At 44.7% G+C, this 15,648-nt stretch overlaps 1 pseudogene; it reads left to right on the top strand.

The window, feature by feature from the left end:
- The first annotated feature begins 859 nt into the window (after positions 1-859).
- On the top strand, positions 860-13,449 carry LOC139383619 (cyclin-K-like; annotated as a pseudogene).
- Positions 13,450-15,648: the final 2,199 nt, after the last annotated feature.

Raw genomic sequence — 15,648 nt, 5'->3', positions numbered from 1 at the left:
ATGGGTTTAGAGGAGAACATCCGGGGGTCCTGGATCAGAGAGAGATGGTGGGAGATGGGTTTAGAGGAGAACATCCGGGGGTCCTGGATCAGAGAGAGATGGTGGGAGATGGGTTTAGAGGAGAACATCCGGGGGTCCTGGATCAGAGAGAGATGGTGGGAGATGGGTTTAGAGGAGAACATCCGGGGGTCCTGGATCAGAGAGAGATGGTGGGGGATGGGGTTAGAGGAGAACATCCGGGGGTCCTGGATCAGAGAGAGATGGTGGGGGATGGGGTTAGAGGAGAACATCCGGGGGTCCTGGATCAGAGAGAGATGGTGGGGGATGCGTTGAAGGACCTTTTTTTTTCGATGGCTGAGATGAAGAGATCATTAGCTAAAGCTGGGGTATCATCACCTGGGAAGGATGAGATGTGTTACATCATGATGGCTCATCTCAGTGACACTGCAATGGGGAATGTATTGGACCTTTAAAATAACATGTGGCAGGAAGGGAAACTGCCTGGAAGTTGGAAGCAGGCGGTAGTGGTGTCAATACGGAAACCAGGGAAAGACCCTACTCGTCTTTCAAGCTATAGACCGATAACATTGACATCTCATGCATGTAAACTTATGGAAAGGATGGTAACAGAAAGGCTGACTTACTTTCTACAGAGTAGAGGACTAATGTCACCAGATGAAAGTGGAACAATGGATCCTGTACTGTGCCTTGAGTCAGTCATACGGAAGGCACAGGCAAATAAGGATATCATGGGGGTTGGAGGAAGGATAAAAGATTGTATTTTTGGGCGATCAATAGAAGTGAGGGTGAGGAGCTCTATGTCAAAAAGCTATGAAGTAGATAAAGGTACCCCCCAGGGATGTGTCATTTGAGAAAACACAGACTGTGTTTTAAAGTGGAAGAGACCCCCAAGAAATGTAAAGACATCGTCAAGACGGCTCGCAGCCTGCTGAACGATATACAGTTCGCTCAGTTTGGAGATGACCCAAAGGTGAGAGCTTCACCAAGTGTGTCAACTAATTTAACCTTTTGCAATTGTCTGGATTACAAGATGTCATATATTCAGTAATAGTTGGTACTTTGATATTGAGGGTACCTCATCCTTCGAATGGATGTGTCCATTGCATGTGTCCCCCCACCAGTACTACACAGCTACTTAAAATATCCAGCTCATCATCAAGCTTTGATTATTTTAATCAGCTGTGTAGTGCTAGGGCCACAACCAGAATGTGCCCCCCTTGGGGTCCCCAGGACTGAGTTTGGGAAGCGCTGTGCTAGTATAAAGTTGTGACCCCTGACCGGGTAGTAAATTATATTTCCATCCCTGAAGGACAGGGTCTGAATTAGGGATGTGACAAATGAACGATTTTGCTTCACGTTTAAACTGCCATTTTTTTATTGTTTTTCCTTGAAAACAATAAGGAAAAATCATAAAATTCCATCTCAATTTACAATGTAGAATAATGGTCCTATTATGTATGACCGCTAGAGTCAGACAATGAAGATCTATCTACAACGACCCTTTACAGACATAGAACACAGCTACTGTAACATGTCCATAGCGACAATTGACAACTTTTCACATCAGGTATGTACCACTTTCAGACAGTAGAATTCTGCTCTGGTGTAAAATGTAATTTTTGCCCTGACAACAATTAACATTGCTGGTTGATGTGCTGCTGTGTTGTTTTTTTAAGGTAGGGTAGCTAAAAGTGTTTTATTTCTACTAAATGTCTTGTTTTTATTTTCACCTGTCTGCACTGAAATAATATCATTTCAGTAGTCCTCTATTAGGATTCATTTTCTATATTGCATAGCTCATTAGTACCCCCTTGTGGTTGAATATATATGTATCTATTGTAAGTCCTAGGATACAACAATGAATCATGTGGAACAAATAAAGACCATCAAGGGAAACCTTAAAACTTACAGTAATGAACACCGTGTGAAACAGCTGTGAAAACCAACCTGGCAATATTTAAGATTTTAATACATAAACGTTGATATTTTTTGGTACCTTTGTCATTATTTTCACAGATGTATCTTTGGTACACTCACATGGCATAGACTAAAATATTGAATTCTGGTATGTGGAATTTTGAAGAGGTGGTTGCTGTGGGGGTGGTTGCTGTGTTCTCAACAGACAGCCAATCTCGGAAGGGAGACTTGAAGAGGGAGACTACAAAGTCCAGGCACTGCTGCTGACTTTATTCTGAGTGTCTGCAGTGCTAGTGTTTTTAGTTCATCTGTATATCTCACATATTATGTGCACAGTATGATCGAGCAACAAAACCTTTTGAGCAGACATGACAATAACAGTAGCTGTAGATGATGTAATGAAAAGTTGGAGGGTGGTTGGTAATGGAGAACATCAGGTGGATCCATGTCTGGGTGTTGGGCAGAACCCCTAGCTTCTGGAGAACAAGAGCAGAGTTAAAGGGAACAGGGTAGGAGACAGAGACAAGCAAACACACAGGTTACACTCTACAGTGAGAATGTGATGGATTAGTGCAGTGTTATAAATGGGAGATATGTACTTTTCAACACTTTTGGAAGGTATAGTCTACCTCAAGCTGGTCCCCCTCCGACTCAGAGCACAGACGTTATACAAAAATGGCAATAGATCAACAACAACGCTAAGTCCAATCAGACATTTGAAAGACTACAGTATATGTAATAATTGTATATGCGATTTCATTGTTATCCTCCCATCCGTACTCAGAGGCCTGGATGCTGCTGTTGTGTGCAAAGAGAATTACCTTCAGGTTTTCTCCCACCCTTCCAGGTGGAGGGCAAGTCTTGGCAAGTCAAGGGACTTGCCCATGGCAGTCTTGAGGGTCTGGTTGGTCCATTCCCCAAACCTGGAGGAGGGGTAGGAAGGTGATATCTATTGACAATGAAAGATATTGAAATATGTCTGATTTATGTACCATGGAAAAACAAAAACTGTGGGTGTTGAAGATGTCCATCATCCCTCGCCAGTCTCCTCCTTGAGGGGTATCATACAAAACAAAAATCAATTTTTGGTTCCAAACACCCTTTTTAATGGGTTACAGAAGGGAATTTAGAGTTCAGCACGTATTCTTCCTTTAATGGCCTTAATGGTTATTGACTCCACTCCACCCATCGGTTACCATCAGACACCAACTGATGCCATTCTTAGATTTCGTGCAGGGTCCGATGAGGTCACCAACATTTAAAGTGTTTGAGAGAAGATGACTTTATTCTTACCTGTATCTGTGTCATATAGTATGCAGATTTTCATATTTGTAAGGATACTGACACACATTCTATAATATTGATCTCTGCTGTGGTCAAATAAAGCAACCATTACAAAACAACTTATCAGGGTGAAATGTTTATTGGGACACATACCGATCATGTGCCATGGTGAAACAACTTTGATGGGCTTCAACTCCGGAGCCACAGTCTTCACCCTCTCAATCTTCTGGCAGGCTAGACGGGTACTGACCTTTTAAGCAAAAAGTTACAAATTGAAACATTGTGTGCTCTCTGATATGACTTTCATTGAAATCATAATAATTCCAGATATAATAGAATGTGATTGATAAACACAAGGTTATTTCACTGTCCCAGCTGTCCACCTCCTTGACAATTCCCCATCAGAAGAAGAGTAGGTTGATTTTGGCAATCATGCGCTTCACTCCGAAATGGACAGCATGCATCTCGGTCAGCACGGCCTCCTTTTCCTCCTTAGTAAAAATCACCCTCCTGTCTAGCTGGCCATCCTTCCCCCATAGGTAGATATGATTGCCTAACAAGTTGGAAGAGAAGAGTGGTTGAAATACTCTAATCTAAGTATATTTGCACTGCTGTCTTTCTCTGTTTCTCTCTCTCCATCTCTCTCTGTCTGTCTTCCACTCTCTTCCCACCTCTCTCTCACTTTCATCCTTTCTCACAACTCATTAAATCCCATTGTGACGCAGGGGGACACACTATTTGGCATGACAGGCCACATTCCATTATGTCAGAAAAGGGTCATTGATACAGGCTACCGGTAGCATACTGTCATCTCATATGAGGCAAAAATTAAGAGTACGCTACCCCATGCTCGCAAGACTGGCCCGAGGACATCGGTGCCATGACTAGACTAGGATGTTCTACACGCAACAGACCAAAGACACACTTGCATTATTAGGAAAGAGACCGAGCAGGCGGGAGACGGAGGTGAAGGTGGGTTCATATGTTTTGGTAATCTGCATCTCTCATTGTCTTGGCTTGCAAATTCACCAAGTAGCTTAAAGCTCACCTCTTCCGCTCTGGTTTTATTTGACTTTCCCAGGCCCTTTATAGCATGTCTACTATAACAACGAAAATAATGTTTTGTGATTTTAATTGTGTGGGGGGAAAACTAAAAAACTGTTTTTCGGTTAGGGATTTTTCGATGGCGTTAAGGATACCAACTTAATATTAACGTTTAAACATTCACACCCTTAGTCTGAATCCAATATACTTCCTGGTCACAATGTTTTCCATGACTCTGTCCCTGTACAGGCGGAGGTGATGGTGTTGGAGAGGATCCTGCTGCAGACCATTAGGTTTTACCATACCAGTTCCTGCTCTGCTACGCCAAGCAGCTCAAAGGTACACAGATACATATGCTTGATTAGGGTTGCAACATTTCACTAACTTTCCTACATTTTCTCAGGTTTTCAAGAAATCCTGGTTGGAATATTCCTGGATGGAAATAAGGAGGAAATCCGTGACTCCTCCAAATGGGATTTCTAGAAAGTTTGGGAAAGTAATCCGAATTTGACACTAGGGCTGAGCTGTTCACCATAGTTGCTGGAACTGTGCTGGAAAAGGACAATGTGAAGAGAAAATATGAACCCAGTCAGCACAGTGTAACCAGTTGGCCCTATAGTGGGAATCGGGCACTACAGTTTATCTAAAACAATAACATAATAATCTGATCTAGTCTATTATTACCCTGTCTGAATTAAAGCTACCCCTAAAATCCTTCACCTCTTTCTGTTCACAGATCTGAAGTATTTCTGATTTGTTTCAGGTGATAAGAACAAAGTCCAAAAACTAGTTGAGATGGCCTGGACCTTTGTGAAAGACAGGTGAGCAGTTGACTGTGCATGGATGCATAACTTAGCAGAACCATGAAAGTACATCGATGTGCCTACGATGAAGCAATCAGGTCAAATAGTCACAAAGCGTCTCGGAGTAGAAGTGCTGATCTAAGATCAGGTCCCCCATCTTAATCATTATGATTTAATAGGCAAAACTGATCCTAAATCGGCACGCCTACTCTGAGATGCTTTATGAATATGTGCCCTGTGAGTGATGGACACACCTCTCTCTCCTCAGTCTGTGTACTATGCTGCAGTGGGAGCCAGAGATCAGAGCCAGAGATCATAGCTGTAGTCATGTACCTGGCCGGCCGGCTGTGTTAGTTTGACATCCAGGGGTGGACGTCCAGGCAGTCTTCACGGCGATGTTGGGAGCAGTTTGTTCAGGACGTCCCAGTGGAGCTGCTGGGAACGTGGGACTGGCTGGTCTTTCTCTATGAAACAGTTGTGGGTTTATGACATTTGTGCAGGATGTTTTAAATGTTAAAAACCAAAGCATATATAATTGAAAGCTTGTTTCATCCAGATCTCACAAGCTTTCATGAATGGTTCTTGAATGATACATGAATGGTTCTTGAATGATACATGAATGGTTCTTGAATGATACATGAATGGTTCTTGAATGATACATGAATGGTTCTTGAATGATACATAAATGGTTCTTGAATGATACATGAATGGTTCTTGAATGATACATGAATGGTTCATGAATGGTTCGCTGCCCAGTTTGTGAACAATTCGCGTATCATTAATGTTTTATATCCATCTCTTCATTCAAAGACTCAATCGTAGACACTCTTACTGACAGTTGTGGCTGCTTCGTGTGATCTATTGTTGTCTCTACCGTCTTGCCTTTTGTGCTGTTGTCTGTGCCCAATAATGTTTGTACCATGCTCTGTGCTGCTACCATGTTGTGCTGCTGCCATGTTGTGTTGCTACCATGCTGTGTTTTCATGTTGCTGCCATGCTATGTTGTTGTCTTAGGTCTCTCTTAATGTCGTGATGTGTTTTGTCCTACATTTGTATTTTTAATCCCAGTCCCATCCCCGCAGGAGGCCTTTTGGTAGGCCATTATTGTAAATAAGAATTTTTATGACCATGTTAGTATCATTACTCATGTAGTACCATCATTTAGATTCATACGTATGAAATACACTCCTCATTAATGACCTCCTCTGCTCCACAGACATCTGCCACCAGATCCTAGACCTGTACTCCAAGGGCAAGCAGCAGATGCCCCCCCCCCCCCCCCCCCCCCCAGCAGCTGCAGACTCTCACCCAGCTCCCGCTCCCCAACCCCCCCATCCTGCCACCACTCAGCAAGAAGGTCTCGCCCCAGACCAGCCCTCCTCGCCAGCTCAAACGAGCCCACGTGAGTTTGACATTTGAGTTAAAAGGTTCTTGTGAGGGCAGGCATCATGCTCTTTTTATGATCAGATTAACTCAATTGAGTTGTTTTGACACCCATTTCCCTTGTTGTGGTTTAGATATGATGTCCTACAGAAGAAAACAAGGCACCTGGTGAGCACATTAACCTTTTCTCTGGCACAGACTCTAGATGATTCCATGGACACGTATGGCTGCCAAAGATTCATATGATTCATAACAGTAGGTATGTTAGTGTGACATATTGTTCTCTCTCTTTGTCTCTCTTCCAGAGCCAGTGGGCTCTAGGATCCCCAGACTGGAGCCTCCGATGCCCCCTCCACCCACAACACAACCCCTCTCTGGTGAGCCCACTCAGAGGACCACCAGACTCACTAACTCTTAACACCAGTGCAACAACTGGTACACCTGTTGGTTTCCAGAGGAAATAGAACATCAACGGTAGATCAAAATAGAAATGAAAACTCAAGGAAATGCATACTATATTGTGAAGTTTTATATAGACAGTCTCCTGTCTATTAGCCTTATTGTTTTATCTATTCCCTTATTGAATTGTGCACTTGTGCAGTGAAAACATTGAAATGGTGTTAATGCTGCATAGATCTGTCTACTCCACTCACTACTGTAATGTCTCATGGCATTCCTGCTAAGTGGTTGAGAAGCCCCTGGGATGTGTCCCAAATGGCACCATATTTCCTGTATGGTGCACTACCCTAGGGCTCAGATCAAAGTTAGTGAACTATTTAGGGAATAGGATGTAATTTAGGACAATGAAGCCACTGGTCCCTGGAGGAGCTAGCTGAGCTGGGGAGGAAGAAGTGTTTAGCTGCTGGTATTAACTAGTCTCCTCTGACTGGCTGAGAGAATGATAGGTGTCCTCTGATTGGCTGAGAGGGAGAGGTGTCCAGGCCAGACTGAGTGTAGGGGATTCTCTGTAGCCACCGGTTCAAATCACAAGCTTTTAGATAGGCAGGGGATATAGACACATTTACATTTGACATTTTAGTCATTTAGCAGACGCTCTTATCCAGCGCAATTAGGGTTAAGTGCCTTGCTCAAGGTCACATCGACAGATTTTTCACCTAGTCGGCTCTGGGATTCAAACCAGCAACCTTTTGGTTACTGGCCCAACGCTCTTAACCGCTAGGCCGCACGCATGCCACACCACACACACAGCTCTCTTGGCTGGTTATTGCAAGCCTGTAGATTAACATGTGGTTTATAGATGGATATTAATCATCACACACACACCACAGTCGTTAGAGAGAGGCATGAGAGGTATGTGCGTTTTAAGGGCTGAGGGATCTACTTGCATCATAACCACATGGTGGACAGGATCCAGAACACTGTCTGACCTTCCTAATACTCTGCTGTCTGACCTGTCTGATACTCTGCTGTCTGACCTGTCTGATACTCTGCTGTCTGGCCTGTCTGATACTCTGCTGTCTGACCTTCCTAATACTCTGCTGTCTGGCCTGTCTGATACTCTGCTGTCTGACCTGTCTGATACTCTGCGGTCTGGCCTGTCTGATACTCTGCGGTCTGGCCTGTCTGATACTCTGCGGTCTGGCCTGTCTGATACTCTGCGTTCTGGCCTGTCTGATACTCTGCTGTTTGACCTGTCTGATACTCTGCTGTCTGACCTTCCTAATACTCTGCTGTCTGGCCTGTCTGATACTCTGCTGTCTGACCTTCCTAATACTCTGCTGTCTGACCTTCCTAATACTCTGCTGTCTGACCTGTCTGATACTCTGCTGTCTGGCCTGTCTGATACTCTGCTGTCTGACCTGTCTGATACTCTGCTGTCTGACCTTCCTAATACTCTGCTGTCTGGCCTGTCTGATACTCTGCTGTCTGACCTGTCTGATACTCTGCTGTCTGACCTTCCTAATACTCTGCTGTCTGGCCTGTCTGATACTCTGCTGTCTGACCTGTCTGATACTCTGCTGTCTGACCTTCCTAATACTCTGCTGTCTGGCCTGTCTGATACTCTGCTGTCTGACCTGTCTGATACTCTGCGATCTGGCCTGTCTGATACTCTGTGGTCTGGCCTGTCTGATACTCTGCGGTCTGGTCTGTCTGATACTCTGTGGTCTGGCCTGTCTGATACTCTGCGGTCTGGCCTGTCTGATACTCTGCGGTCTGGCCTGTCTGATACTCTGCGGTCTGGCCTGTCTGATACTCTGCGGTCTGGCCTGTCTGATACTCTGCGGTCTGGCCTGTCTGATACTCTGCGGTCTGGCCTGTCTGATACTCTGCGGTCTGGTCTGTCTGATACTCTGCGGTCTGGCCTGTCTGATACTCTGCGGTCTGGTCTGTCTGATACTCTGCGGTTTGACCTGTCTGATACTCTGCTGTCTGGCCTGTCTGATACTCTGCTGTCTGACCTGTCTGATACTCTGCGGTCTGATACTCTGCTGTCTGACCTGCCTGATACTCTACTGTCTGATACACTACTGTATGACCTGCTTGATACTCTGCTGCAAGATACTATACTGTCTGACTTGCCTGCACCCTCGCAAGGCTGCAGGCCCAGACGGCATCCCCAGCCGCGTCCTCAGAGCATGTGCAGACCAGCTGGCTGGTGTGTTTACAGACATATTCAATCAATCCTTATCCCAGTCTGCTGTCCCCACATGCTTTAAGAGGGCCACCATTGTTCCTGTTCCCAAGAAAGATAAGGTAACTGAGCTAAATGACTACCGCCCTGTAGCACTCACTTCCGTCATCAAGGACCATATCACCTCCACCCTACCTGACACCCTAGACCCACTCCCATTTGCTTACCGCCCCAATAGGTCCACAGACGATGCAATCGCAACCACACTGCTCTAACCCATCTGGACAAGAGGAATACCTATGTAAGAATGCTGTTCATCGAGTACAGCTCAGCATTTAACACTATAGTACCCTCCAAACTCGTCATTAAGCTCGAGACCCTGGGTCTCGACCCCGCCCTGTGCAACTGGATCCTGGACTTACTGACGGGCTGCCCCCAGGTGGTGAGGGTAGGTAACAACATCTCCACCCCGCTGATCCTCAACACTGGGTCCCCACAAGGGTGCGTTCTGAGCCCTCTCCTGTACTCCCTGTTCACCCACGACTGCGTGGCCATGCACGCCTCCAACTCAATCATCAAGTTTGCAGACGACACTACAGTGGTAGGCTTGATTACCAACAACAACAAGACGACCTACAGGGAGGAGGTGAGGGCCCTCGAAGTGTGGTGTCAGGAAAATAACCTCGCACTCAATGTCAACAAAACAAAGGAGATGATCGTGGACTTCAGGAAACAGCAGAGGGAGCACCCCCCTATCCACATCGACGGAACAGTAGTGGAGAAGGTGGAAAGTTTCAAGTCCACATCACGGACAAACTGAAATGGTCCACCCACACAGACAACATCGTGAAGAAGGCGCAGCAGCGCCTCTTCAACCTCAGGAGACTGAAGAAATTTGGCTTGTCACCAAAAGCACTCACAAACTTTTACAGATGCACAATCGAGAGCATCCTGACGGGATGTATCACCGCCTGGTACGGCAGCTGCTCCTCCCACAACCGTAAGGCTCTCCAGAGGGTAGTGAGGTCTGCACAACGCATCACCGGGGGCAAACTACCTGCCCTCCAGGACACCTACACCACCCGATGTCACAGGAAGGCCAAAAAGATCATCAAGGACATCAATCACCCGAGCCACTGCCTGTTCACCCCCCTATCATCCAGAAGGCGAGGTCAGTACAGGTACATCAAATCGGGGACCGAGAGACTGAAAAACAGCTTTATCTCAAGGCCATCAGACTGTTAAACAGCCACCACTAACATTGAGTGGCTGCTGCCAACATATTGACTCAACTCCAGCCACTTTAATAATGTAAAAATTGATGTAATCCATTTATCACTAGCCACTTTATATTATATAATGTTTACCTACCCTACATTACCGGTACTCATCTCATATGAATATACTGTACGCTATACCATCTACTGCATCTTGCCATCTTGATGTAATTAAATGTATCACTAGCCACTTTAAACAATGCCACTTTATATAATGTTTTCATACCCTACATTACTCATCTCATATGTATATACTGTACTCTCTATCATCTACTGCATCTTGCCTATGCCGTTCGGTCATCACTCATTTATATATTTGTATGTACATATTCTTATTTGTTCCTTTACACTTGTGTGTATAAGGTAGCTGTTGTGCAATCGTTAGGTTATATTACTTGTTAGATTTTACTGCATGGTCGGAAATAGAAGCACAAGCATTTCGCTACACTCACATTAACATCTGCTAACCATGTGTATGCGACAAATACATTTGATTTAAAACACTACTGTATGACCTGCCTGCTTCTCTGTCTGACCTGCCTGATACTCTACTGTCTGACCTGCCTGACCTACCTAATATTCTGCTGTCTGACCTGCCTGATACTCTACAGTCGTGCCCAAAAGTTGAGAGAATGACACAAATATTAATTTCCACAAAGTTTGCTGCTTCAGTGTCTTTAGATATTTTTGTCAGATGTTACTATGGAATACTGAAGTATAATTACAAGCATTTCATAAGTGTCAAAGGCTTTTATTGCATGAAGTTGATGCAAAGAGTCAATATTTACAGTGTTGACCCTTCTTTTTCAAGACCTCTGCAATCCGACCTGGCATGCTGTCAATTAACTTCTGGGCCACATCCTGACTGATGGCAGCCCATTCTTGCCTAATCGATGCTTGGTGTTTGTCAGAATTTGTGGGTTTTTGTTTGTCCACACGCCTCTTGAGGATTGACCACACGTTCTCAATGGGATTAAGGTCTTAGGAGTTTCCTGGCCATGGACCTAAAATATCAATGTTTTGTTCCCAGAGCTGCTAAGTTACCACTCCCTTGGCTGAGAAGCAACCCCACACATGAATGGTCTGAGGATGCTTTACTGTTGGCATGACACAGGACTGATGGTAGCGCTCACCTTGTCTTCTCCGGACAAGCTTTTTTCCGGATGCCCCAAACAATCGGAAAGGGGATTCATCAGAGAAAATGACTTTACCCCAGTCCTCAGTAGTCCAATCCCTGTCTGTACCTTTTGCAGAATATCAGTCTGTCCCTGATGTTTTTCCTGGAGAGAAGTGGCTTCTTTGCTGCACTTCTTGACACCAGGCCATCCTCCAAAAGTCTTTGCCTCACTGTGAGTGCAAATGCACTCACACCTGCCTGCTGCCATTCTTGAGCAAGCTCTGTACTGGTGGTGCCCCGATCCCGCAACTGAATCGACTTTAGGAGACAGTCCTGGTGCTTGCTGGACTTTCTTGGGCGCCCTGAAGCCTTCTTCACAACAATTGAACCGCTCTCCTTGAGGTTCTTATAGATAAATGGTTGATTTAGGTGCAATCTTACTGGCAGCAATATCCTTGCCTGTGAAGCCCTTTTTGTGCAAGGCAATGATGACTGCACGTGTTTCCTTGCAGGTAACCATGATTGACAGAGGAAAAACGATGATTCCAAGCACCACCCTCCTTTTTAAGCTTATTGTCTGTCAATCAGCATGACAGAGTGATCTCCAGCCTTGTCCTCGTCAACACACACCTGCGTTAATGAGAGAATCACTGACATGATGTCAGCTGGTCCTTTTGTGGCAGGGCTGAAATGCAGTGGAAATGTTTTTTGGGGATTCAGTTCATTTGCATGGCAAGAGGGACATTGCAATTAATTGCAATTCATCTGATCACTCTTCATAACATTCTGGAGTATATGCAAATTGCCATCATACAAACCGAGGCAGCAGACTTTGAAAATTAATATTTGTGTCATTCTCAACTTTTGGCAACGACTGTACTGTCTGATGCTGTCTGACCTGCCTGATACAGTACTGCCTGATACTCTACTGTCTGACCTGCCTGATACTCTACTGTCTGATACTGTCTGACCTGCCTGATACACTACCGTAGGGCCTCTCTGATACTGTCTGACCTGCCTTATATTTTACTGTCTGACCTGCCTGATACTCTACTGTCTGACCTGTTTGATACCGTCTCTCTGACCTGCCTGATACTCTACTGTCTGACCTGCCTGATACTCTACTGTCTGACCTGTTTGATACCGTCTCTCTGACCTGCCTAACCGTTTGGCCTAACTGCCTTACAGCTGTCAAACTACTCTGCTTAGAAAGAGCACCGCTTGCAGCACCAACAGCTATGTTTTCATGGCCCGCCTAGGAAGAGTGTGTGTGTATGTGTGTGTGTGTGTGTGTGTGTGTTTGTGTGTTTTATGAGTACATGTGTTGAAGTAAGAACATGGTGTGAAGTGGTTTGATTCAGGGTTGTTGAACACAAGTCTTTCTATAAGGGTTCTCTAATCCCCTTTTCCCTGCAGACCACAAGCCTCCAACCTCCCACCCTTCTGCACCTCTCCCAGGAGAGACTGACCCAAACGGGGTCAGCGGAGCCCCCTAAAGGACCTCCACCAGCCTCCCCCGCTACCTCACCGCCCTGCTCCACCACCCCCATCCAGCTACATCATGGGCATCCCCACCTCCAGCTCCTACATGTCAGGAGAGGGTTCCCAGAGCCTCCAGTTTATGATGAAGACTGAAGAGCCGTCCTACAGCACCATCCCCTCATCGTATGGCCCTCCCCTGGCTTACCACAGCCACGTCTACCCCCCTAATGTCCCACCGCCTGGTCCTCCACCTCCTATCCTACACCCTCGCCCGCCTACCCCCCACCGGGGTACAACCACAGCTACCCTCCACGTATGCCCCCAGGACATGGGGACTACCTGCCTGGGATGGGCATCCCTCCTAGCAGCTATCCCCCACACCCTGGAGGACAGATCTAGGTACCCTCTCCACTGCCCCCTGGCATGCCCCTCATCGGTGACCTGAGTTGAGCTTGGATGGGGGGGTTGACACTGGATGTGCCAAACCAACACCAGTCTCCTACTACAGGGGAGTTGGGCAACAGTTAGAGCATTGGGTTAGTAATCAAAGGTTGCTGGTTCGGATCCCTGAGCAGACTAGGTGAAAGATCCATTGCTGTACCTCTTGAGCAAGGCACTTAACCCTGTAGGTAGCGCTGGATAAGAGCATCTGCTAAATGACTAACATTTTAAATGTCTCTCCAGTGTTACTAAGATGGCCAATTGAGGAGACAGACCTTATAAATTCTTTGAAGCTGACAATTTCTGTAATTTTTGACAAAATGCTCAGATTTATAGATATCCTGGTTGAAAGATTCTTTGAATCGTAAGGGAATAACCAGGAAATCTGGAATCCTCCAAGCAGGTTTTTTGGAAAACCTTGGAAAGTTACCTACATCTCCTTCGCCAAACTCAGCACAGCCATGCCTCATTAAGAATCAACCCATTAACTTCCATTGTTAGTGAGTTTCAAATACAATATGTTGTTTGTTTGTACTATGGCTGTTTTTATATGAGCCTTTTGGTAACATGTTTATTTGTCATTTTTATATGGAAACTTTTAGATGAGTTTACTGTACGAAGGAATAATGTGACCAAGAAGGAAAATGGCAGCTGCACTCTGAGGCTATTAGGAAACTAACCCTAACACTTACCCTAACCTCATTTTAACCAATTCTGAAATGACATATCTGTTTCCATGTCAGGAGTGGCCCTACATTATTTTCCACTCTTCACTATACCATGGCTTGAATATACACCATAAATGACACAAGCATGTTCGTCAAACATCTCATTCCAAAATCACGGGCATTAGTTTTTTGTGATTGCTTACACTCTTGTTGCGGAGTTTTGTCAAAATGTCAAAATAAAACTTTGCTATCAAAATGTAACAATCCTTTTTCAAAATTGAATTTTTGCAACAAAATGATACACACATGCACCATTTCAAAGCAGCAACAACACATTGATGTACTTTATACAAAACACTGTTGTCTTTAGTACTTTGTAAACCTTTACAATTTTATGCAGGCTTCTGTGAAAGATTGTCCAGTACAGCACATCTACTCACATTTCAATGAACACAAAAATAGAAAGGCTTCAGAAAAAATTATAAACAGCTCTTTTTTTTTTTGCCATTGCAGGTTTTTACAACAACAGAAAAACACAAAGAAAAGTAGAATTACAGTACACTAATCAATACAATATGTTACTGTAAACTCACGGAAAGAAAAATCATTACAGTTAAATTACAGTGCAATGGTAAACAAAAAATAGTATTGTAAGGCCACATCACCTCATCCACATCACCTCATCCACATCACAAGCAATGTCATCCCTGGCTAGGCAACGGGGAAAATATTCACCTTGCCGTATCCAATCCTAGACTGACCCCACCTCAATGTCGCTGCATGCCTCTTCCATTGCTTGAGGAAGTGGCAGACGGGCATGTGGTTGGCGGTCATACACTTTCCAACACCAAAGCTGTAAATAATTCCTCAATTGAATTGAGAAGTGGAGAGTAAAGGGGCACATATATACAACTGTGACGTTATTGTGGCTGGTGAAACATCAATGAAAATTAACTCATGAGGCTGTGTAGCTGCATTAAAGTCCAGGACTCTGTAACAGAAAATGCATACCATGAATATGGTGTAACTCAAAACACAGGAAAGCAATGTCTACATTTTCACTCAAGGATGGGATTGGGTTGGGTCAGACACATTCAAAACTAAAGACAAGGCAGGTGCCAGAATGGGGCCTCCTAGGTTACACATTCTACTGCCATTACTGTATTCCAGTATAGTACAATGACACTTTTGACTGATGGTGTTGTTTACCAACACTAGATTGACAACGGCCTGTTCATGGTGAACAGACGTTGTCTTCCACCCACAGGAAGTCGTCTTGCAGTTCTCTAGAAAATACAAGAACATGTCATTGGTTATGTTATTTTTTTACATACTATACTGTACACAGTAACATCAAAACTGTATTACATGTACTTCACAGTAATATACCAACAAAAAAAATTAACTGAGGAAAATAGACCTAATATTGTAGGACTACATTGTATTGTACTGTGATGCAGAATGATGTGCAACAATGACATAGGTACAGTCTAGTGTAGAAAGTTGAAGACATACCTGTTCTCCAGTCTAAATGTCTGTATTATGGATGCTACCGTGTAGCGACTCAGGTTGGTCTGGACTCTCTGCCTCCCTCATCGGCAGGCCATGATTTATCCAC

The sequence above is a fragment of the Oncorhynchus clarkii genome, chromosome 25, assembly GCF_045791955.1.
Source record: "Oncorhynchus clarkii lewisi isolate Uvic-CL-2024 chromosome 25, UVic_Ocla_1.0, whole genome shotgun sequence".
Lineage (NCBI taxonomy): Eukaryota > Metazoa > Chordata > Actinopteri > Salmoniformes > Salmonidae > Oncorhynchus > Oncorhynchus clarkii.
The sequence above is the reverse complement of the archived record's forward strand: the minus strand, read 5'-3'. Positions and strand labels throughout refer to the sequence as shown.